The following is a 25811-nucleotide window of genomic DNA, read 5'->3' on the forward strand; positions in this document are numbered from 1 at the left end:
CTGCATTACAGGCGGTTCCTTTACCACTGAGCCCAGAGGCATTGGTATTAGTGCTGAAGTAAACTTTAGATGAATAACTATACTTGCTTATGGGACTGTTCACAGCCTTGCTAGAAAACCTACTCTTCTTGCATACCTAGGTTGAAAAATTCTAATAACTTAAACATGAGATTTCATTGATAAAGCTCTAGTTCCTGTGTAAGGTTCTGGTCCCTGGAAAGATGTATGACTAGCCCAAAATACTGGCTGTGTTTCCATATTAAACCATTATTCTTCCTCACCACAGTACTGTCAAATTCTTCCACCTCTCATGTCACTGGTAAGCTCTATTAACTGCTTCTATGTCCTTCGGATGTTCTGCTGCACACAGAGGATTCACAGAGGTTCTCACTTTAATGTGTAGGGAATTTCCATTTCACACCATCAGTTCCCTAAAAACCATCAACTGGGAACAACTTCTAGTTAGTAAAGGCACAATTACTCTTTATATAAAGGAAACCAAAGGAGTTGTTTGGAAGTTGAACAAACATCTTAGATATTCCTATGAAAGGAATGCTGGTATCTGCTACCAAAACCCAGAGACGTATACTAGATCTAAGATTAGATAGAATATGTAAAAGCATGAACTTGGCAGTGTAAGACATATTGCCGATTTTCCACTATATCACTGGGGAATAGTGCTAGTTAGTATTACAGCAGCAATACTAACACCACCCTATTGGCTTGTTTTCTTCCTGCTTTCAGTAAACTTGCACCAGCTCCAGTGAAGTCTGTCCCAGGATACATCAGTCAGAAACCTGTAGAACTGCTTAGAGGTAGAACTATGCTCTCTACTGCAACTAGACAGGCAACTAGCAACACTGCCCTGGGGTGGAGCCCATGAAAAGACTTAAGCACAGCAAAGACTTGCAGAAGTTGCACAAAAATTCTTGTTCTTGTAATATCTTCCCAGGAAATCAGAAAATAATTGGATTTTAGTTAAAGAGATGGAATCTATCCTCAAAATGGAAAAACTACAGAAAAATACTCCTATTAATTAATCGATAGCTTACTTTGGTTCAATGATCATAGTAAGTCAGTACAATTTATCACTGTAGTTAGAAACATACCCTACCATATTCTCATAAAACAGGATACTAGTGAAACATGTGAAGACATGACAGCCCTTTAGCCTTTTGTCACTTCAGAACTTAAAAAAGACAAAGGCTAACCAGGATTTGACATTCAGATACATACTTGCTTAGCACAAGCTGAGTTAGGAGATAGCTAAACATTGATTCTTACTCAGTTATGATGTTCTTAGGAAGTTGTTATTTGGACATTGATGGTTCTCAACCTTGTTGCGCCTCAGAGTCATGTAGGAAGCTTTAAAAAATTATCAAATGCCTAGATCAATTAAATCTAGAGGGTGGAGCTCAAAAATCAGTATATTCTTTGTTTCCCCAGATGATTCTAATGTGCAACCAGGCTCTACACCACTGATACATCCCTTTCAGAAAGCCATTGCATGAAAATCATTTGTATCTAGCTAGTTTTGTTTTTTCTAAATTCCACAAAGAAAGGGGACTTTTAGAAAAAGGCAGTTTACTGTTTGGTAAGTGCTGGTTCTCACAGGTTATCTGAGTGCTGACTGAAGATGAGCAAGTCCTTGTCTTGGCAGAGGAGGCAGAGTGTCAGGCTTTGGCAGCTGCCTCCAAAAACAAAGAATGCCCAGATGCCCATAAGAATTATGATTATGTATGCTGACATCAGATTTAATTGTAATGGGGATTCATGAAGGTCCAGGCTGACACCAGCAGAGGAAAGAGCTACAAGAAAGTCGTACCACTTTTTCTCCTCAAAGCCATCAAAAGACACAGTGCCCCAGAACACATGCAGCAAGGTGATAACCAGTATCCTAAAGGCTGAATTTAGGAAGAACTGGGGAGGGTCTCCATGAATGCCCACTGTGCCTAGCCCCAAGGAGTCAGGGTGTTTACAAAGGAAAATATTCCACTCATGATTCCAAAGCCCAGGCCAGAAACATAAGCCACACCCACCGAGGGTGCTGTTTCATCTGGCTTTATACTCTTCAAACCTTCACTGGCTCTTTTAAGTTCATAATATGCAAACCAGAACATTTCTTGGATAAGGACTGAGACTAACACTCCTAAGATCAGCAGATATTTCTGTATTGGTCCATCTTTGTTGTCAGTAATGGTTGCTGCCATGAACCAAACAAGGGAGGAAAGCCACAGAGACACAAGCAGAAGAAAGCTCTGATGGTGAGGAAGGTGATGCTCAAAGACTTGGTGATGATGATGAAATGCAGAGGGCAAGCCCAGGACCAAAGGCAATGAAAGTGCAGTCAAAAAGGATGGACACCCTCAAACCAACCCAGAAGCCACATCGGGGCCTGATGGGATGCGGGAGCACTGAGCACTGACAGATCCGAGCGTGGGGGTGAAGGGATCACCGGGAAGAGCAGAAAGGCGGAGGCAGGTTCTGTTTCTAGATTATTTTCTCCAAACTGGCTATTTCTAACTTCCGTATCATTTGCTCTATTTCCAGTGCATTCTTCATCTCATTTACAGTAAGCCCCCTACATACAAATGAGTTTCATTTTTAAGTCAAATCTGTTGGTAAGTCCAACAGAGTTAGCCTAGATACCCAATTAACACAATCGGCTACATACCACTGCTTTGGCACTTGCTTGCGGACATCCTGGGCTTGAAATAAAGACACGGTACTGTTGTACCTTATATAGTATGGTACACTAAAGTACACAAAAGCACAACCACTTGTAGAAGATACACACATGTGACAATGTAAGCCAAACACACGCACTAACTTATGTAATTGAACATACGAACAAGTTTGCATCTTTGAAAGGTTGCAGCTTGAAGGTTCATATGTAGGGGACTTACTGTATTGAGTTCTTCAGCTCCAGAATTTCCAGGTGTTTTTGGTTTTGTTTTTGTTTTTTTAGCATTTCTACCTCGTTGGTGACATATTCATTCTGTTTATTCATTTCACTCCTGAACTCATTTAACTACATTTCTGAGTTTTCTTGTTTTCTTGTAGCTCATTGAGTTTCTTCACAACAGCTACTTTGAATTCGCTCTCTGTTAGATCACAACACTTCACCAGTAAGTTTGGTTTCAGGAGAATTGTTATTTTCTTTTCGCAACACTGTGTTACAGTGGTTTTTCATGGTGCTTGGCGAGTTGTTTCTCTGACAGCACATTTGAAGTAGGGAACACATTTCTTATTTAGGTGAATCACTGTTTAATTTAATGCTGAAAATTAACAGGTTGATAATTATAGGACTTTCTCTTTTTTTTAAGTTGGTGGTTCTATAGCACAAGCTCTGGTTTCTCTTCCCTGAGTAGCCTCTGGCTGTATTTGAGAAGCAACACTTTCTACTCTCCATCACCGCTGCCAGAGGTTGCGAGGACTTGTGCTTCCAGGACTGCTAGTGCCTTGCTGCTGCTGCTTCTGTCCCGGATGCTGCCTCTGAAGGCACCAGGTTAGCAGGCACCTCCACAATGCCCAAGATCACCTGGGTTGTGGGCACTGCCACTGCAGAAAGGGGAGGTTGGTGGGGAGGGAACAAGGGTCAGGGGTGTCTGCTGTGTATCTAGGGTTGTTGGGATGACAAGCCTACTGCCCTGGGTAGGGAGGCTAGAGTCTTGGGCACCACAGTGGCTGGAAGAACCAGGGTCATAGACCCTGCCACCACTGCTGGCCAGTTCCCTGTGGCCATGGGTGCTGTTGTGGCCAGGAGGCTAAAGTCAAGTGTGCCTGCTCTTCTGCTTCTACTAGTTTTCCGGGGCTATGGGCTCAGTTTCCATGGCTGGGGGCCAGGATCACTGGCACTGCCTCCTATTCCTCCAGTTCTGCCTCTTCCATGTGCTCCAGTCCCCTAACTTCAGATGTACACATGTATGGATCTCTCTGGCATCCTGGTGTGTTGGAACACCCTGGCTGAGTTATGAATGTCTTTGCTGAGTTCTGCACGTCTTATTAGTTGTAGATCGAATCCGGGGGTGCAGGGAGTGTTTCCTGTGTCTATACCCACCATGTTTTGACCACTAATCCGACTTAAGAATTTTTCTCACCACTTAGTCCTTACTATGAACTTATTAATTATCAATCTGTGAGGAAAAAATGGGCCTAAAGAAGTTAAATAACTTTTCAAGACCATGCAGCTTGTAAGCAATGAAACTGGGATTAAAACCGCATCTATATGATTCCAAAGCCTCTATTTTTTTCACCTGTAAAAAAAGGAGGATTGATTGGATAATCTCTGACGTTCCTAGAGATCCAAATTTCAGTGCGTCTACAGATGGCTAACACCAAAATCAGACTGATTATATTCTTTGCAGCCAAAGATGGAGAAGCTCTATACAGTCAGCAAAAACAAGACTGGGAGCGGACTGTGGCTCAGATCATGAACTCCTTGTTGCCACATTCAGACTTAAATTGAAGAAAGTGAGGAAAACCACTAGACCATTCAGGTATAACCTAAATCAAATCCCTTATGATTCTACAATGGAGTGGGAAATAGATTTAAGGGGCTAGATCTGATAGAAAGAGTGCCTGATGAACTATGGATGGAGGTTCGTGACATTTCACAGGAGACAGGGATCAAGACCATCCCCAAAGAAAAGGAATGCAAAAAAGCAAAATGGCTGTCTGCGGAGGCCTTACAAATAGCTATGAAAAGAAGAGAAGCGAAAAGAAATGGAGAAAAGGAAAGATATACACATTTGAATACAGAGTTTCAAAGAATAGCAAGGAGAGATAAGAAAGCCTTCCTCAGTGATCAGTGCAAAGAAATAGAGGAAAACGATAGAATGAGAAAGACTAGAGATCTCTTCAAGAAAATTAGAGATAACAAGGGAACATTTCATGCAAAGATGGGCTCACTAAAGGACAGAAATGGTATGGACCTAACAGAAGCAGAAGATATTAAGAAGAGGTGGCAAGAATACACAGAAGAACTATACAAAAAAGATCTTCACGACCCAGATAATCACGATGGTGTGATCACTCACCTAGAGCCAGACATCCTGGAATGTGAAGTCAAGTGGGCCTCAGGGAGCATCACTACGAACAAAGCTAGAGGAGGGGATGGAATTCCAGTAGAGCTATTTCAAATCCTCAAAGGTGATGCTGTGAAAGTGCTGCACTGAATATGCCAGCAAATTTGGAAAACTCAGCAGTGGTCACAGGACTGGAAAAGGTCAGTTTTCATCCCAATCCCAAAGAAAGGCAATGCCAAAGAATGCTCAAACTACCACACAATTGCACTCATCTCACACACTAGTAAAGTAATGCTCAAAATTCTCCAAGCTAGGCTTCACCAATAGGTGAACCATGAACTTCCAGATGTTCAAGCTGGTTTTAGAAAAAGCAGAGGAACCAGAGATCAAATAGCCAACATCTGCTGGATCATCAAAAAAGCAAGAGAGTTCCAGAAAAACATCTATTTCTGCTTTATTGACTATGCCAAAGTCTTTGACTGTGTGCATTACAATAAACTGTGGAAAACTCTTAAAGTGATGGGAATACCAGACCACCTGACCTGCTTCTTGAGAAATCTGTATGCAGATCAGGAAGCAACAGTTAGAACTGGACATGGAACAGGAGACTGGTTCCAAATAGGAAAAGGAGTACGTCAAGGCTGTACATTGTCACCTTGCTTATTTAACTTATATGCAGAGTACATCATGAGAAACGCTGGGCTGGAGGAAGCACAAGCTGGAATCAAGATTGCTGGGAGAAATATCAATAACCTCAGACACGCAGATGACACCATCCTTATGGCAGAAAGTGAAGAAGAACTTAAGAGCCTCTTGATGAAAGTGAAAGAGGAGAGTGAAAAAGTTGGCTTAAAGCTCAACATTCAGAAAACTAAGATCATGGCATCCGGTCCCATCACTTCATGGCAAATAGATGGGGAAACAGTGGCTGACTTTATTCTGAGGAGCTCCAAAATCACTGCAGATGGTGATTGCAGCCATGAAATTAAAAGACGCTTACTCCTTGGAAGGAAAGTTATGACCAACCTAGACAGCATATTAAAAAGCAGAGACATTACTTGGCCAACAAAAGTCCGCCTAGTCAAGGCGATGGTGTTTCCAGTGGTCATGTATGGATGTGAGAGTTGGACTATAAAGAAAGCTGAGAGCAGAAGAATTGATGCTTTTGAACTGTGGTGTTGGAGAAGACTCTTGAGAGTCCCTTGGACTGTAAGGAGATCAAACCGTCCATCCTAAAGGAGATCAGTCCTGGGTGTTCATTGGAAGGACTTTGTTGAAGCTGAAACTCCAACACTTTGGCCACCTGATGCAAAGAGCTGACTCATTTGAAAAGACTCTGATGCTGGGAAAGATTGAGGGCAGGAAGAGAAGGGGACGACAGAGGATGAGATGGTTAGATGGCATCACCGACTCAATGGACATGAGTTTGGGTAAACTCCGGGAGTTGGTGATGGACAGGGAAGCCTGGCATGCTGCAGTTCATGGGGTCGCAAAGAGCCGGACATGACTGAACAACTGAACTGAACTGAACTGACGGCTGGAATAAAGGGTTATCTCAGCAGGCCTAGGTTGTCCAAATCTTGCATATTCCAATGAAAAGTTTGGTCCTTGACTGGTTCCTGAGAGATAATCTCTAGACTTTGCACCATCCTGCCTAATAAGAGTATTTCCATTTTTCCAGGAGCTTGGGCCACTCCAGATAATTTACGCTGACAGTTTGTACTTATTTAAGGGTGAGGGTGTGCCATAGATTAATAGTAACCAGTTGACCCTTAACAGGGCTGAATATTGAGTAAATAAGGTCACCCATGTTGGCAATCAACCATTCCAATGTGACTAACCCCCAATAAAAGCCATAGACACCAAGATTTGGTTGAGTCTCCATGATAGAAAATACTTCATGTATGTTGTGACATGTCACTTCTGGGAAAATTAAACACTGTGTAACTCTACTGGGAGAAGACACTTAGAAACTCATGTGTGGTCTATCCTGAACTCTGCCTTCTGATCCTTTTACTTCTGCTGCTTTTCATCTGTATCCCTTTGCCGTAATAAACCATAAGAGTGAATATAACAGCTTTTCTGAGTTCTGTGAGTCCTTCTAGCTAATCATTTAACATAAAAGTGGTCTTGGGGATTACCAACCATACTATGACTATTCTCAAGTGCTTGTTGTCAACTCAGGACTACTGCTTCTCTGCAATCCAGAAGAGAACTCAAGAGTGACATTTCTCAAAATTACTTTCCCCATATGATGATGAGGACTTGCCAATGTGAGACATTTTCATTAAACTTGGAAAGTAGAAGAGAAAGAGAAGCCATTATTTGGCAGAAGTACTTGCAGTCAGCTCCATAGACCAAGAATCAACAAATCTTTTCTGTAAAGGGCTAGATAGTAAATAGTTTAGTCTTTGCAGACCAGTGTCTGTCACAACTACTATACTCTGTCACTGTAAAGCAAAAGCAGCCATAAACAATACACAAACAAGTGAGTATAGCTGTGTTTCAATAAACCTTTATTTATGGACATTGAAATTGGATTCCATGTAATCACATCTCACAAAATATTGATTTTTTTTCATTACTTAAAAGAATAAATCTATTCTTCACCCACACACTGCACAAAAACAGGCAGGTCAGTTTTTCCCATGGTCATAGTTTGCCAACCTCTCACACAGACAAATCAGCAGATATAGCATTCTCAGTGGTGCCTCAGTGAACTCTTAAGATTCACCCACTTCAGTGTTTCAGGATGGCACTCTAGGAAATGGCTTCTCTGATTCTTATCCCCTGCCTTTCAAGATGGTGTGTAGGTCCTTACTTTCCTCTTTTGAAACACTTCATGTTTGAAATATAGAGAGTAATTCCTGCTTTAATCATAAAACTCTGGCATTTAGTACTGGCAGCGGCTTCAGTAAAACAGAACCTCAAAGAAGAGAATCTGGGATATGTTCTGTGATCTAAATGAAGTTAAAAGAAGTAATAACCTCATTGCTAGTAAAAATTAAGACTTTCGGTGCACAGCATGCCGTGGCAAAATCATTCCTTAAATTTCCACTTCTAGATGCCTAGAATTAAGTATCTAGAGAGAATTAAGCACTGCAAGACTAAATGACTATTACAACAGAAAGTTTCATAGAAAGTCTGACAACAAGGACCAGGGAGCTGACTGAATATATAACACTGCAGCTTATAGAAGGAAAGATTTGAAATTCTCAAGAAGTTAGAGAAATAAAGAGCCTTTAGGAGTGTCCTGAAACAATCTTTTATTTCTTGTAGCTACACGGTAGAGATACCTGAAAATTAAAACCAAAATGTGATTCTATAGTTGGCTGGATAACTATGAACTGATAGTGAACTCTGTCAAGTCTCTGAAGTTAGGGTGCTGACTGGGAAAGAATGGGGTCATGGGAATTGGATGGGGCACTTAGTGACATTCTAAAGGAGTGAAGAGGCTGTTACTCTCTACTGGCAGTCATAGGCAGATGCTGATCAGATAATGCATGAGAAGCACACAGCATTATTGTTCATGCTCTCGATGACCACCCACTTCAGTGTTGCTGGATGGGCAAACAAAATAAATAATCTATTGGCAGTGGGCTTCTTGACCTGCCCTTCCCTATCCTATCCTATTTAGGTGGGAAATGTCCAATTCCTGATATTCATATACAAAGAGCAATTTCTGTTAGCTTAAAAAGAACACTGACTAATGACTAAGATCAGTTACCCAAAATATTAGAAAATTTGTTAATAAGACACTTCACTTCTTAGCAATGCTAAACAAAAGGATTATTCAAACCTGAAAAAGCAAGCCATATTACTAAAACAGGTAGGAATGGATGGGTATTGATGAGTGTTCACAGCCATGTATACTGTACAACACATTAAGATTCATGTATGTTTCCTAGACAGATACTGAGGAAAGAAATTCTCTCTATATCAAGAACTTTTGAGTCTTTTGAACTTTGTGGCTCAAGACCCTGTCTCAATGCCCAGAATACCTGAGCACTCAATAAATGTGTATTTAGGATTTTGATTTGCCTGAGCAGAATGAATCCCTCCCTCCCCAACTGTTATTGACAACTTAATAGTCAACAACTAATATTACAGCAATAATCAGCAACATAGCATTATTAAAAGTCCCAAAGTCAGCCTTTCTCAAAAAGACCTTTAGATGGGGTCATGGATTATTTATTTTCTTTGGTCTAAAGCAACCCAACTTTCACTTCATATTTGCAAATTTGCACATTTCTAAACAAGGAAATTTTAGAACTTGGTCATATTCAATGAAATTATGATTTGTTTTCCAAAATATATGCGAATGTATTTTGGAACAAGAAGAGCATCCTATTTCTACTGCCAAGATTATTTTCCTTGCTTTGAACATAATACATCATGATTTCAACTGAAATAGATTTTCAAGGAAAGCATACTTTCCCATAGAATTTAGCTTTCTGTACTGAAATCTTTGGATGGAGAAGGAAATGGTAACCCACTTCAGTACTCTTGCCTGGAAAATCCCATGGACAGAGGAGCCTGGTAGGCTACAGTCCTTGGGGTTGCAAAGAGTTGGACATGACTGAGTGACTTCACTTTCACTGAAATCTTTGGAAAGGATTCCATTGACTATTTTAAAATTACATTTGTAAAACTGTTATATGAAGTATATTTTGGGTTGTAAAGTTATTTTACACCTAATTTTATTTTATAACAAAAGCCTCTCCTTATGACATGCCTCTTCATCTAGTGGATAGTATTTAGGGAACTTCTGAGGCTAGTAAATTTCAAGAAAGAATATAAAAGTATACTCTATTAAACAGCATTTCTAGATATTTAAATATAAACATTTTATGGAAATTACTTAGCACTACTGGCCAGTAGAGGACTTCTGTAAAGTTCAACAAAATAATGGAAAAAGCAGTATCAATGTGACATGTCTAAAAAAGAAAATAAATACAAGCAAATTGTACCTGTTTGTTTTTTTCTGAAGGTAGCATTGACCTTTTATCTCAACACTCCAAACTAATTTCCACTGAGAGTAGGAACTTTGAGAGTAGGGACTTCATTTCACTGCTTCCCTCAGCACTTAGTATATCAAGTATAAATAAAGCCTTCAACTAGTATTCTTTTTATATTTTTTAATTTATTTTTTTATTGAAGGATAATTGCTTTACAGAATTTTGTTGTTATCTGTCAAACCTCAACATGAATCAGCCATAGGTATACATATATCCCCTCCCTTTTGAATCTCCCTTCCACCTCCCACCCCATCCCACCCCCTCTGATACAGAGCCCCTGTTTGAGTTTCCTGAGCCATACTGCAAATTCCTGTTGGCTATCTATTTTACATTTGGTAATGTAAGTTTCCATGTTACTCTTTCCATACATCTCACCCTCTCCTCCCCTCTCCCCATGTCCATAAGTCTATTCTCTATGTCTGTTTCTCCATTGCTGCCCTGTAAATAAATTCTTCAGTACCATTTTCCTAGATTCTGTATATATGTGTTAGAATATGATATTTATCTTTCTCTTTCTGACTTACTTCATTCTGTATAATAGGTTCTAGGTTCATCCACCTCATCAGAACTGACTCAAATGCATTCCTTTTTATGGCTGAGTAATATTCCATTGTGTATACGTACCACAACTTCTTTATTCATTCATCTATCAATGGGCATCTAGGTTGCTTCCATGTTCTAGCTATTGTAAATAATGCTGCAATAAACAATGGGATACATGTGTTTTTTATAATTTTGGTTTCCTCAGGGTATATGCCTAGGAGTGGGATTACTGGGTCATATGGTGTTTTTATTCCTAGTTTTTTAAGGAATCTCCATACCGTCTTCCATAGTGGTTGTATCAATTTACATTCCCACCAACAGTGCAAGAGCATTTCTTTTTCTCCACACCCTCTCCAGCATTTATTGTTTGTAGACTTTTTGATGATGGCCATACTGACCAGTGTGAGGTGATATCTCATTGTAGTTTTGATTTGCATTTCTCTAATAATGAGCAATGTTGAGCATCTTTTCATGTGTTTGTTAGCCATCTGTATGTCTTCTTTGGAGAAATGTCTGTTTAGGTCTTTTTCCCATTTTTTTTGATTGGGTTGTTTTTCTGATATTGAGTTGTATGAGCTGCTTGTATATTTTGGAAATTACTCCTTTGTCAGTTGTTTCATTTGCTATTATTTTCTCCCATCCTGAGGGTTGTCTTTTCACCTTATTTATAGTTTCCTTTGCTGTACAAATGCTTTTAAGTTCAATCACTTCCCACTTGTTTCCTTCTGTTTTTATTTCCATTACTCTTGGAGGTGGGTCATAGAGGATATTGCTTTGATTTATGTCACTGAGCGTCCTGCCTATGCTTTCCTCTAAGAGTTTTATAGTTTCTGGTCTTACACTTAGGTCTTTAATCCATTTTGAGTTTATCTTTGTGTATGGTGTTAGGAAGTGTTCCAGTTTCATTCTTCTACATGTAGCTGTCCAGTTTTCCCAGCACATTTATTTAAGAGCCTCTCTTTGCCCCATGGTATATTCTTGCCTCCTCTGTCAAAAATAAGGTACCCATAGGTGCATGGGCTTATTTCTGGGCTTTCTATCTTGTTCCATTGGTCTATATTTCTGTTTCTGTGCCAGTACCATTCTGTCTTGATGACTGTAGCTTTACTGTATAATCTGAAGTTGGGAAGGTTGATTCCTCCAGCTGCATTCTTCTTCAAGACTGCTTTGGCTATTCAGTGTCTTTTGTGTTTCCATATGAATTGCGAAATTTTTTGTTCTAGTTCTGTGAAAAATGTCATTGGTAATTTGATAGGGATTGCATTGAATCTGCAGATTGCATTTGGTTGAATAGTTATTTTCACAATATTGATTCTTCCTACCCAGAAACACGGAATATCTCTCCATCTGTTTATGTCGTCTTTGATTGCTTTCATTAGTGTCTTATAATTTTCTGTGTACAATTTTGTCTCTTTAGGTAAGTTTATTCCTAGATATTTAATTCTTTTTGTTGCAGTGGTGAATGGGATTGATTCCTTAATTTCTCTTTCTGATTTTTCATTGTTAGTATATAGAAATGCAAGTGATTTCTGTGTATTGATTTTGTATCCTGCAAATTTGCTAAATTCACTGATTAGCTCTAGTAATTTTCTGATACTATCTTTAGGGTTTTCTATGTACAGTATCATGTCATCTGCAAACAGTGACAGCTTTACTTCTTTTCTGATCTGGATTCCTTTTATTTCTTTTTCTTCTCTGATTGCTGTAGCTAGGACTTCCAGAACTATGTTGAATAATAGTGGTGAAAGTGGACACCTTTGTCTTGTTTCTGATCTTAGGGAGAATGCTTTCAGTTTTTCACCATTGAGAATAATGTTTGCTGTAGGTTTATCATATATGGCCTTTACTATGTTGAGGTAGGTTCCTTCTATGCCCATTTTTTGAAGAGTTTTAGTCCTAGATGGGTGCTGAATTTTGTCAAAGGTTCTTCCTGCATCTATTGAGATGATCATATGGTTTTTATCTTTCAATTTGTTAATATGGTATATCACATTGATTTGCATATATTGAATCCTTGCATTCCTGGAATAAACCTAACTTGATCATGATGTATGAACTTTTTGATGTGTTGCTGAATTCCGTTTGCTAAAATTTTGTTGAGGATTTTTGCATCTATGTTCATCAGTGATATTGGCCTGTAGTTTTCCTTTTTTGTGTTGTCTTTGTCTGGTTTTGTTATCAGAGTGGTGGTGGCCTCATAGAATGAGTTTAGAAGTGTTCCTCTGCAATTTTTTGAAAGAGGTTTAGAAGAACAGGCATTAGTTCTTCTCTAAATGCTTGATAGAATTCTCCTGTGAAGCTATCTGGTCCTGGGCTTTTGTTTTTTGGGAGATTTTTGATCACAGCTTTAATTTCAGTGCTTGTAATTGGATTGTTCATATTTTCTATCTCTTCCTGGTTCTGTCTTGGAAGATTGCACTTTTCTAAGAATCTGTCCATTTCTTCCAGGTTATCCATTTTATTGCCATATAGTTGTTCTTAATAGTCTCTTATAATCCTTTGTATTTCTGAATTGTTTTTTGTAACCTCTCCTTTTTCATTTCTAATTTTGTTGATTTGATTCTTCTTTTTTTCTTGATGAGTCTGGCTAAAAGCTTGTCAATTTTGTTTATCTTTTCAAAGAACCAGCTTTCAGATTTATTAATCTTTACTATTGTTTCTTTCATTTCTTTTTCACTTATTTCTGCTTGGATCTTTATGATTCTTTCCTTCTACTAATTTTTGGGGTTATTTTTGTTCTTCTTTTTCCAGTTGTTTTAGGTGTAAAGTTACGTTGTCTATTTGATGTTTTTCTTGTTTCTTGAGGTAGGATTCTATTGCTATAAACTTCCCTCTTAGAAATGCTTTCACTGCATCCCATAGGTTTAGAGTTGTGTTTTCATTGTCATTTGTTTCTAGAAATTTTTTTATTTCCCTTTTGATTTCTCCAGTAACCCGTTGGTTATTTAGAAATGTGTTGCTTAATCTCCATGTATTTGTTTTTCTTACAATTTTTTTTTCTTGAAATTGATATCCAGTTTCATAGCGTTGTGGTTGGAGAAGATGCTTGATGCAATTTCAATTTTCTTAAATTTACTGAGGTTTGATTGGTGACCCAAGATATGGTATATCCTGGAGAATGTTCCATGTGCACTTAAGAAAAAGGTGTATTCTTCTGCATTTCGATGGAATGTCCTGAATATACAAATGAGATCCATCTCATCTAATGTATCACTTAAGACTTGTGTTTCCTTATTAATTTTGTTTTTATGATCTGTCCATTGGTGTGAGTGGGGTGTTAAAGTCTCCTACTATTATTGTGTTACTGTCAGTTTCTCCTTTTATGTCTGTTAATGTTTGTCTTATGTATTGAGGCGCTCCTATGTTGGGTGCATAGATATTTACAGTTGTTATTATCTTCCTCTTGGATTGATCCCTTGATCATTATGTAGTATTTTTCCTTATCTCTTGTAATCTTCTTTATTTTAAGGTCTATTTTGTCTGATATTTGTCTATTTTGCTACTCCAGGTTTCCCATTTGCATGGAATATATTTTTCCATCCTCTCACTTTCAGTCTATATGTGTCTTTAGGTCTGAGGTGGGTTTCTTGTAGACAGCATATATATGGATCTTGTTTTTGTATCCATTCAGCCAGGCTATGTCTTTTGGTTGGAGCATTTAATCCATTTAAAGTAATTATTGATATATATGTTCCTATTGTCATTTTCTTAAATGTTTGAGATTGATTTTGTAGATCTTTTTTCTTCTCTTGTATTTCTTGACTATATAAGTCCCTTTAACATTTGTTGTAAAGCTGGTTTGGTGGTACTGAATCCTCTTAACTTTTGCTTGTCTGAAAAGCTTTTTATTTCTTCATCAATTTTGAATGAAATCCTTGCCCCGGGTACTGTAATCTTGGTTGTAGACTTTTCCCTTTCAATACTTTAAATATATCCTGCCATTCCCTTCTGGTCTGCAGAGTTTCTGCTGAAAGATCAGCTGTTAAGCATATGCTGTTTCCCTTGTATGTAACTTGTTGCTTCTCCTTGCTGCTTTTAATATTCTTTCTTTGTGTTTAGTCTTTGTTAGTTTAATTAGTATGGGTCTTGGCATGTTTCTCCTTGGGTTTACCCAGTATGGGACTCTTCGTGCCTCTTGGACTTGATTGACTATTTCCTTTTCCATGTTGGGGAAATTTTCAACAATAATCTCTCCAAAAATTTTCTCATACCCTTTCTTTTTCTCTTCTTCTTCTGGGACCCCTATAATTCGAATGTTGGTGCATTAGATATTGTCCCAGAGGTTTCTGAGACTATCCTCTGTTCTTTTCATTCTTTTTACTTTATTCTGCTCCTCAGACCTTATTTCCATCATTTTATCTTCCAGATCACTGATTCATTGTTCTGCTTCATCTATTCTGCTATTGATACCTTCTAGAGTACTTTTAACTTCAGTAATTGCGTTGTTTGTCTCTGTATGTTTATTCTTTAATTCTTCCAGGTCTTTGTTAATTGATTCTTGCATTTTCTCCATTTTGTTTTCAAGGTTTTTGATCATCTTTACTATCATTATTCTGAATTCTTTTTCAGGTAGCTTGCCTATTTCCTCCTCATTTATTTGGACTTCTGTGTTTCTAGTTTGTTCCTTCATTTGTGTAGTATTTCTCTGCCTTTTCATTTTTTTTTTTTAACTTACTATGTTTGAGGTCTCCTTTTCCCAGGCTTCAAGCATTGAATTCTTTCTTCCTTTTGGTTTCTGCCATCCTAAGGTGGGTCCAGTGGTTTGTGTAAGCTTCATATAGGATGAGATTTGTGCTGAGTTTTTGTTTGTTTGTTTGTTTTTCCTCTGATGGGCAAGGCTGAGTGAGGTGGTAATCCTGTCTGCTGACGACTGCATTTGTATTTTTGTTTTGTTTGTTGTTTAGATGAGGCATCCTGCACAGGTTGCTACTGGTGGTTGGGTGATGCTGGGTCTTGTATTCAAGTGGTTTGCTTTGTGTGAGTCCTCACTATCTGATATTCCCTAGGGTTAGTTCTCTGGTAGTCTAGGGTCTTGGGAGTTGGTGCTCCCACTCCAAAGGTTCAGGGCTTGATCTCTGGTCAGGAACAAGGATTCCACAAGTGGTTTGTTATGGCATTAAGCAAGATTAAAACAAAATATCCAAAAATGAGAAGCCAAAGATGAACCCTGGACAAATGGCATTTACACCCTGATTGGGATGCTACTCTGTAGGTGAGTCACTTAAAGGAGCACCCTGGGTGGGGTCTGCTCTGTAGTTCAGTGCCTCAGGTGTTTGATGGGCCAGCCTCTCTATTGTTCAGCTGCTGATGCTGGCCTGTGAGGACAGAGAAGCTATGGAGCTATGGTGATGGCTCCACCCACTACACATGACTCAGCAGTATCGCCTTGCTTCCATGGCTGCCTGGCTTTCCTCCACAGGCATTTCCCACCACAATCTCCTCCTTCACCTCTTCTTGATCTGTCTCTCCACAGTCAACAGCAGCTCTCGCCCTGGGATCGCTCCACAATTCCCAAACTCCGCATCCCTGTCTGGGGTATGTATGGTTGTGGCAAGGACTGTCTGATTCTCATTCCATTTAGACTACCACAGATCAACTGTTTCACTCAGCCTTAAACATTTCTCCTCTGACTCAGACAATTGCCCCAATGTGGGGATCAGACCCCTGCTTCAGTTCCCCCACACTAGTGCAGTCATACTAACACTCCTGCTTTTCCCCCTAGTTCCTTCATCCTACTGAGTTTTGCATGGTTCTATATATTCTTTTCCTCTGGTCAGGTACTTCTGTCTGCTCTCAGCTGGTGTTCTGCACGCACTTCTGTGTCTGAAGGTGTATTCCTGATGTATCCGTGGACAGAGATTTACTCCACGTCCACCTACTCCTCTGCCATCTTCAACTAATATTCTTTTAATGAATGTAGCATAAATGGATAATAGATAAATTTTTATTACATTTTATGCCATCTTTATTTTTCCTCCACCTCACCCCCAGTCATTAAACACTGCATTTTTTAAAAGTTTAAGGACTTCATGTCTGCTTCAATTAGCACTAATAACCTCTCAAACCATATATCTTACGTTTGCTCAACATTATCATTTGAATATCTTTCTTGCAGACACTTCAAATTGAACCTAGGGTCTCTCCCTGCTCTCCCTCCCCTGCCTCACCATTCCTACCACCAACGTGCTCCCATCTCAGTAAACATAACTACAATCCACCAGCTATCATCAAGGATCTTCCTTTATCTCTCTCTTTGTCTTAACCCCTAGACCCAGTCACTACCAAGTTCCATAAATCTTATTTCCAAAATCCTTTTCCAATCCACCTACTCATTTCTATTTCCATCATCGCTAATCCAAACCAGCCAACTCTGTGTGAATCTGTTCAAAAGGCTTTTAACTCTTCTCCCTGCATTCACCCTTTTACTCTCTAATTCATTCTTTACAACTCAGCTAGAGATCTTTTCAAAATTCACGCTACTTCAAGACCAGCTCCTGTTTAAAAGCTTTGAGTAAGGATGAGAAGAAAAGGGAACTCTTGCTCACATACAACAGGAATGTAAACTGGTGCAGTGACTATGGAAAATAGTATAGAGGCTCCTCAAAATATTGAAAAAATAGATCTACCATATGATTCAACAATCCCACACCTAGGCATATATCCAAAAGAAATGACAACAAGATATTGAAGAAACAAATGCATATCCATGTTCACTGCAGCATTATTCATAATAGTTAACACATGGAAACAACTTAGGTGCCCATCAATGGATCAATGGATAAAGATGATGTGGTGTGTGTATGTGTGTATACATATATTCTTCCATTGCATAATGGAATTCAACCGTAAGAAAGAAGGAAATCCTACCACTTGGAACAACATAGTTCGGCCTTGAGGGCATTATGCTAAGTGAAATAATCCAAACATAGAAAGACAAATACTGTATGGTATCATGTATATGTGAAAGATTTTTAAAAGTCAAACTCTTAGCAGAAAAACAGTGCCAGAGGCTATGGGGTGGGAGATATAGGGAGAAGCTGATAAAAGGGTACAAACTTTTAACTGTAAGATGAATAAAGTCTGAGGATCTAATATAAAATACAGTGACTATAGTTGATACCATTGTCATATATAATATAAATTGGCCAAGAGAGTAGAACAAAATTTTCTTCCCCCAACATAATAGGAATTAAATAAATATGTGAAGTGGCAGGTGAATTAATTAACTCGATGGGGAGAATTCTTTCACCATGTATACATATACCAAATCACCACAATGTACATTTTAAATATCTTACATTCTATTTGTTGATCATATCTCAATAAAACTGAAAAAAAAAGTACAGGTTTTCTGGTGGAAAAAAAGACAACTTTCAAAGGCTTGTTTCCTTATGACTGACCTCTGTCTACATCTTCAGCCTCATTTTGTGTCACCATCCCCTTATTCATAACCACGTGTTGCTGAGAAAGCTAACAGAGAGAGAGATCCAGGATTCAGTCTGAGAATGGATAGATTTAAGGCTATGGCCTGGCCAGACAGGAAGAACTGAAAAGAGGCAGGCAGTAAATAGATTAGTTTAACTCAATCAAGTGGTGAAGTAACCTGGGATGGGATTTTCAGACTCTAATCAGACAGAATTAGATACTGTTCAAAGTGAATCTGGGACACATACATTGAGAACACATTATCTGGAGGGCATAGATTAAAAAAAAAAAAAAAAACACCTCATATTGGTTAGCAGAAAGGAGAGAATCAAACCTAAGACTAAATCAAAATTCTCCAGCCAATCAGCAGCCTCAGTGTGCCCCAATTTGCTTGAGAAGATAGCTTCCATATTCTTGGAACTGTAAAAGCATTTTACTGATAGGTGCCAGGCCCCCACATGCAAAAGTGTGCTGGGTGTGCACTGCGCAACTCTGGAGAGTCTACCTATTAGGGAGTATTTGGTATGAATGTTGCCCCCACAGTTGTTCAGAAAACCATGCATGCAGCCATATAAAGCAGTCTTCATGATTAAGTATATTTCACCTCTAGGTAGGATATTAATACTTCTGTGTTAAGTTCAAGATTAAAAATTTGTAATCAATAGTTTGGGCTTCCCTGGTGTCTTAAAGGGTAAAGAATCTGCCTGCAATGTGGGAGACCCAGGTAAGATCCCTGGGTTGGGAAGACACCTGGAGAAGGCTATCACAACCCACTTCAGTACTCTTGCCGGGAGAACCCCATGGACAGAGGAGCCTGGTGGGCTACAGTCATGGGGTAGCAAAGAGTCACACACAACTTTGGTCTTAGTATAGTTACTATTTAAAGCATTCATATTGAAGAGAATAAATATATCAAAGATTAGATTTGTGAATTAGTAGGAAACAGCATATTCAAACTGGGAAAATCTGAGAAAGTTTTTAATAAAGAGACTACTAAAAACGGGTAAACAGTAGTATGACAGTGGCAACCTTTCGAGTCCTGAAAAACGTGAAGAGTGGGTCATAACCAGAACCCAGAGGCAGAAGGGCTGGATGTTGTATTCTTAAACTCAATCATTCCATCAGTCAGTCCCTCCTTACTTCTTTTCTCTCAGCCCTGCCAAGGATTTCATTTCATGTTATGTCTCTTTCATAAGCCTCTGACTGTGTGGATCACAATAAACTGTGGAAAATTCTGAAAGAGATGGGAATACCAGACCACCTGACCTGTTTCTTGAGGAATCTATATGCAGGTCAGGAAGCAACAGTTAGAACTGGACATGGAACAACAGACTGGTTCCAAATAGGAAAAGGAGTATGTCAAGGCTGTATATTGTCACCCTGCTTATTTAACTTATATGCAGAGTACATCATGAGAAACGCTGGGCTGCAAGAAGCACAAGCTGGAATCAAGATTGCCAGGAGAAATATCAATAACCTCAGATGTGCAGATGACACCACCCTTATGGCAGAAAGTGAAGAAGAACTAAAGAGCCTCTTGACGAAAGTGAAAGAGGAGAGTGAAAAAGTTGGCTCAAAGCTCAACATTCAGAAAACTAAGATCATGGCATCCGGTCCCATCACTTCATTGCAAATAGATGGGGAAACAGTGGAAACAGTGGTTGACTTTATTTTTGGGGGCTCCAAAATCACTGAAGATGGTGATTGCAGCCATGAAATTAAAAGACGCTTACTCCTTGGAAGGAAAGTTATGACCAACCTAGACAGCATATTAAAAAGCAGAGACATTACTTTGCCAACAAAGGTCCATCGAGTCAAGGCTATGGTTTTTCCAGTGGTCATGTATGGGTGTGAGAGTTGGACTATAAAGAAAGCTGAGTGCCGAAGAATTGATGCTTTTGAAACGTGGTGTTGGAGAAGACTCTTGATAGTCCCTTGGACTGCAAGGAGATCCAATCAGTCCATCCTAAAGGAGATTAGTCCTGGGTGTTCATTGGAGGGACTGATGTTGAAGCTGAAACTCCAATACTTTGGCCACCTGATGCAAAGAGCTGACTCATTTGAAAAGACCCTGATGCTGGGAAAGATTGAGGCAGGAGGAGAAGGGGACGACAGAGGATGAGATGGCTGGATGGCATCACTGGGTTGCCAGTGGACATGGGTTTGGGTGGACTCTGGGAGTTGGTGATGGACAGGGAGGCCTGGTGTGCTGCAGTTCATGGGGTCGCAAAGAGTCAGACACGACGACTGAGCAACTGTACTGAACTGAACTGAACTATGTCTCTTTCTGCTTAAAATATCTAGATTGGTTACTACTTCCTGCACTAAATCTGGACTGAACCAGATACCCAAATCAGCAGCAGAGATTAGACCTTCAAGGAGAAAAATGTGAGACTGATTATTTAATCTGATTGGATAATACAGGGATTATCTAGACACTGTGAAAAATGAGATATTTGTAGTTCATGCATTAGCGAAATGATTGCTTAAATTATCACGTGTGATTACTTTATCAGAGTGCTTGGCAATTAAAACAGGAGTAGGTAATACAACAACTGTCTTGAAGAATCTGGAAATAGATTTTTAATCTTTATTGTAAAGCATGATCCTAAAATAAGTAGTCTTCCTTGCCTAGTCTAAACAAATCTCCTACATACGATCATGGTATCTGGTCCCATAACTTCATGGCAAATAGAAGGGGCAAAGTGGAAACAGTGACAGACCTCCTCTTTTTGGGGTCCAAAATCACTGTAGGTGGTGACTGCACCCATCAGATTAAAAGACGCTTGCTCCTTGCAAGAATAGCTATGATAAATCTAGACAGTATATTAAAAAGCAAAGACATCACTTTGCAGACAAAGGTTCCTCTAGTGAAAGCTATAGTTTTTCCAGTAGTCATGTATGGATGTGAGAGTTGGACCATAAAGAAGGCTGAGAAACAAAGAATTGATGCTGTGGAGCTGGAGAAGACTCTTGAGAGTCCCTTGGACAGCAGGATCTAACCAGTCAATCTTAAAGGAAATCAACACTGAATATTCATTGGAAGGACTGGTGCTGAAGCTGAAGCTCCAGTACTTTGGTCACCTGATGCGAAGAGGTGACTCACTGGAAAAGACTCTGATGCTAGGAAATACTGAGGGCAAGAGGAGAAGGGAGCAACAGAGGATGGGATGGTTGGATGGCATCACCGATTCAACAGACATGAGTTTGAGCAAACTCAGGGAGATGGTGAAGGACAGGGAAGCCTGGAGTGGTGTAGTTGACAGGCCACAAAAAGTCAGACACGACTTAGTGACTGGACAAGAAAACAACAAAAACAGCCTGAGATCTTCAAAGAATAAGTTATGAGAAAAATAAAGCAATGGAAGATGAATGTATGGAACGGAAGAAAATTTAAAGACGAGCAAACCAAAAATAGGACAAGGTTAAACGAAAACACTAGGGATGCACACTTAAGTGCTAAAACTAAAGAAACACAGGAAGTGATTACTATGAAAACCAGACTAGTGATGCTTTCCTGAGGCAGGGGTTGTGATTGGAATGAGGCACATAGAAGAGCTGAATGGAGGCTGGGAAAGTGATGTCTTAACCTGAAGGGGTGATTTACAAACATGCTTACTTTAAAAGATTAATTAAGCTATACACGTGCTCTGTGTTATTTTTGGCATTTGTGTTTTATTTTTACAATTTTTAACAGTTAATAGCAAGATAGACATATGATAGTTATGGAGGGAGTCATTTACTCACTGTTTCTGAGCGAAGCACAAATTCTCTGCCTTTGTAGATCTTACTGTGAGATGCTATTAGTATGAAGGGTAAGTGCTGTGAAGAAAATGAAGCGGACAAGGAGGTTGGAGAGTGGTTGAGGCTAATATTTTAGATAAAGTTGTGAGGAACTCCTACCTGAGCGACATTTGAGCAGAGAGACCTGATAGAGAAAGGAGGGAGCCATGAAAGAGGTGGAAGAATATTCTAGGCAATGCAAACAGCAAGGTGTGTGTGATGGGAGTGATGCAGGAACAGCAGGAAGGTCAGTGAGATCAGACAAGAGTAAATGAGGGGAAAGGAGCAGATGTGAGGTCCAGAGATTCCCCGAGGCCAGGTCTTATGCCTTAAGGCTAACTTTTGAGTACTGGATGAAGATTTCAAAGCAGTACTAACCCACTTTTTAAAGATATGATACAGTTCATTTTTAAAATTATACTTATTTATATGAAACAATGATTTTTAAAAATAATATCATCATCTCAACTTCATTATCTCCTATTCCCCTTCTAGTAAATTGACAAAACAGTGGCATTACAAAACACAAGCTTCCTGAGCACAAAAAAATGATTGTTAGACTTCAGGCTACCAACAGTGTCTGCTAAGATGTCCAAACAACCTCCCAGCTATTTTTTAGCCATGCAGAAGAGCACAATGCTACTTTCTAAGGACTCCCTAAATCAAGTGTCTTTAAACATGGTTTTTGCTTTTTTTTAAGCTATCTCTGCCAGAAAAACATCTTGGCTGGGGCTAGTTCATTTCCCTTATTTACGTATGCAGTGGAACCACATGTAAATAATAATAGATAAGATTTGGGATAAAAGCTAGAAGGCATATCTTAATGAAATATGGTATAAAATAGAGGGAAAGAAATCACTAAAGCAGATTTTATAATAATTTTTTTCTGTCAAGTTTTAAGAATAAAATCAACGTAAGCCAACTGAACCATTTCACAATCGTCAGCTTCTCTTTGATGACTCTTGATGCCTCCAAGGGCTACCCAGGTGGTGCTAGTAGTAAAGAACCCATCTGCCAAAGCAGGAGACATAAGAGACGCAGATTCAATCCATGAATAGGGAGGATTCCCTAAGGAAGGAAATGGCAACCCCACCCCAGTATTCTTGCCTGAAGAATCTCATGGACAGAGGAGCCTGGCAGGCTACAGTCCACAGGGTCACAAAGAGTTGGACATGACTGAAGCTATTTAGCATGCAAGCATAATGCTTCCAAAGATTATAGGTAAGTGAGAGCTATAGATCTCCTCCCTCGTAACCTTGCTACCAGGAAGACCAGGATGAAAGCAAAATTTGCACTGAATTCTGCTCCACATACATTTTTTTTTTGCAAGATTCTTATACCCTGTTCACACAAGGCTAAGATATCTATATAATATTTCTAGCCAACCATATATCTTATACACCACCAATTCTACAAAGAAACATTATTTCAAATATTTCTTACACTAATTAACCAGAAGAAGGGGATGACAGAGGATGAGATGGTTGGATGGCATCACCGACTCAACGGACATGAGTTTGAGTAAACTCTGGGAGTTGGTGATGGACAGGGAGGCCTGGCGTGCTGCAGTCCATGGGGTCACAAAGAGTTGGACACGACTGAGCAACTGAACTGACTGACTGACTGCAGATTTAGATAACAATATTTGAAATGCTGTGGTGAGATCTTCCTCTAGTGTGGGTTCCTGAAAAGTCTTTCAAATGCTAATTAACCACTCCTGGAGTGTGGATTTCTGATTAAAATACTTCAAAAGATCTAATCATCTAATATTCTAATCATTTCTACAATGTAAGTTAAACAGGCACAGTTTGACATTACTCCAACTTACACAGTGAAGCATTTTTAAATGAACTAACCATTGACCTAACAGGATCTAGCCTAGGATGATTTAGACAAAAGCCTCCTTGAGAAAAGGAAGGTTGACTAGTTGACATCCTATGGTCTCCCTCTTCTTGGCCAGTGATGCTTAAATCCATTATAATGTACCCTTGGGTAGCTTTCAGAGACAGCTCAGTATTAAGCCTTGTCTGACTCTGACCCCATGGACTGAAGCACTCCAGGCTTTCCTGTCCTTCACTATCTCCAGGAGTTTGCTCAAACTCATGTCCATTGAGTCGATGATGCCATCCAACCATCTTATCCTCTGTCATCCCCTTTTCCTCCTGCCCTCAGTCTTTCCCAGCATCAGAGTCTTTTCCAGTGAGATGGCTTTTCTCATCAGGTAGCCAAAGTACCGGAGCTTCAGCTTCAGCATCAGTCCTTCCAATGAATATTCAGGGTTGATTTCCTTTAGGATTGACTGGTTTGATCTCCTTGTAGTCCAAGGGACTCTCAAGAGTCTTCTCCAGCACCACAGTTCAAAAGCATAATTCTTTGGCACTTTTTGTCATGATCCAACTTTCACACCCAGGCATGACTACTAGAAAAACCATAGCTTTGACTAGATGGATCTTTGTTGGCAAAGTGATGTCTCTGCTTTTTAATATGCTGTCTAGGTTTGTCATACCTTTTCTTCCAAGGAGCAAGCATCTTTTAATTTCATGGCTGCAATTACTGTCCACAGTGATTTTGGAGCCCAAGAAAATAAAATGTGTCACTGTTTCCACTTTTTCCCCATCTATCTGCCATGACCACAAGGAGATCCAACCAGTCCATCCTAAAGGAGATCAGTCCTGGGTGTTCATTGGAAGGACTGATGTTGAAGCTGAAACTCCAATACTTTAGCCTCTGGATGAGAAGAGCTGACTCATTTGAAAAGACCCTGATGCTGGGAAAGATTGAGGGCAGGAAGAGAAGGGGACAACAGAGGATGAGATGGTTGGATGGCATCACCGACTCAATGGACATGAGTTTGGGTAAACTCCGGGAGTTGGTGATGGACAGGGAGGCCTGGTGTGCTATGGTTCATGGGGTCACAAAGAGTCGGACACGACTGAGCAACTGAACTGAACTGATTTGCCATGAAATATATGCACCATGATAAAAGTAGCAGTTTTTATGTCTGGCCATCAGAGGTCAGTAAATCCCTGCTTATTCACTATTTTCCATTTGTCACCTTTTTTTTTTTAACAGGAAGTGTTATAAACTAATTTACATGCAGCTTGGGAGAGTTTTCTCAATCTTTACAGAAGTGAAAGAAATAACAGTTCTCCAAGGAAATCTAAAAAAGTCCTGACCCACGGGCAGAAGACTCTTTCCTCACTTCAATGCCACCTTATATATAGCTTAAAATGAAAAGTTCTGCATAAATTCTAACAGAGTAATCCTGGATTTAAAGCAAGGAATCAACTATCAACATTTTCATTTGCCGGGGCGGGGGGGGGGGGTGCGGGGAGGGGGGACGAAAAATTCAAACTGAAACTTTTAAAAAGAATGTAGATCTCTAGGCTAAAATATAATTCCTATTATTTGTATACTTAACATTAAGTTTTCAACTTTTAATTATTTTAACTTCACAGTGATCTTTTAGGTACCTAGGGAGGTATTATTATCTTGGGCTCCCCTGGTGGCTCAGTGGTAAAGAACCCACCTGTCAATGCAGGAGACGCAGGTTCGATCCCTGGGTCAAGAAGATCCCCTGGAGAAGGAAATGGCTACCCACTCCAGTAATCTTGCCTGGGATGACAGAGAAGCCTGGTGGGCTACAGTCCATGGGGTTGCAAGAGTCAGACATGACTTAGCGACTAAACCACTACCACCATTATTATCTATTTCCCAGACTAAGAAAGCAAAACACAGCAGTATGTAATTAGCTTGAGGTCCAAAGTCTGGTTCATAACCAAGAGTCCTCAATATGTTTACCTTCTTTAAACTTCATCACAGGCTACCTTATATCTTATGACAGTACACATGTGCTTATTTATGTCTTTCTCTACAGTAACAATGACACAGTAAGTTCCTCTGGGGTAGGAATCCAGCCCCTTCTCAATCACTCCCACAATGACTTGAAAGTTAATCAAGAAACTGAATTTGCTAACTAAATAAATAAATTGAATTTGCCTGGTCTCTGTGACTT

General features: G+C 39.5%; 1 long non-coding RNA gene and 1 pseudogene across 2 annotated transcripts in view; both read right to left on the reverse strand.

Annotated features, from left to right (window-relative positions):
• The window catches only part of LOC145545141 (uncharacterized), a 523562-nt gene that overhangs the window by 411850 nt on the left and 85901 nt on the right, over positions 1-25811 (reverse strand). Inside the window, exon 3 of one of the 2 annotated variants that reach the window (XR_014081898.1) lies at positions 21761-21835. The exons of the other annotated variant lie outside the window; for it this stretch is intronic. This is a non-coding gene — a long non-coding RNA (uncharacterized LOC145545141). The remainder of the gene's footprint in view (positions 1-21760; positions 21836-25811) is intronic. 2 annotated transcript variants of the gene reach the window in all.
• Positions 1609-3193, reverse strand: LOC145544570 (gamma-secretase subunit APH-1B pseudogene; annotated as a pseudogene).

Source organism: Giraffa tippelskirchi, chromosome 4 (genome assembly GCF_054371585.1).
Source record: "Giraffa tippelskirchi isolate mGirTip1 chromosome 4, T2T-mGirTip1v1.2.pri, whole genome shotgun sequence".
In the NCBI taxonomy this organism is placed as follows: domain Eukaryota; kingdom Metazoa; phylum Chordata; class Mammalia; order Artiodactyla; family Giraffidae; genus Giraffa; species Giraffa tippelskirchi.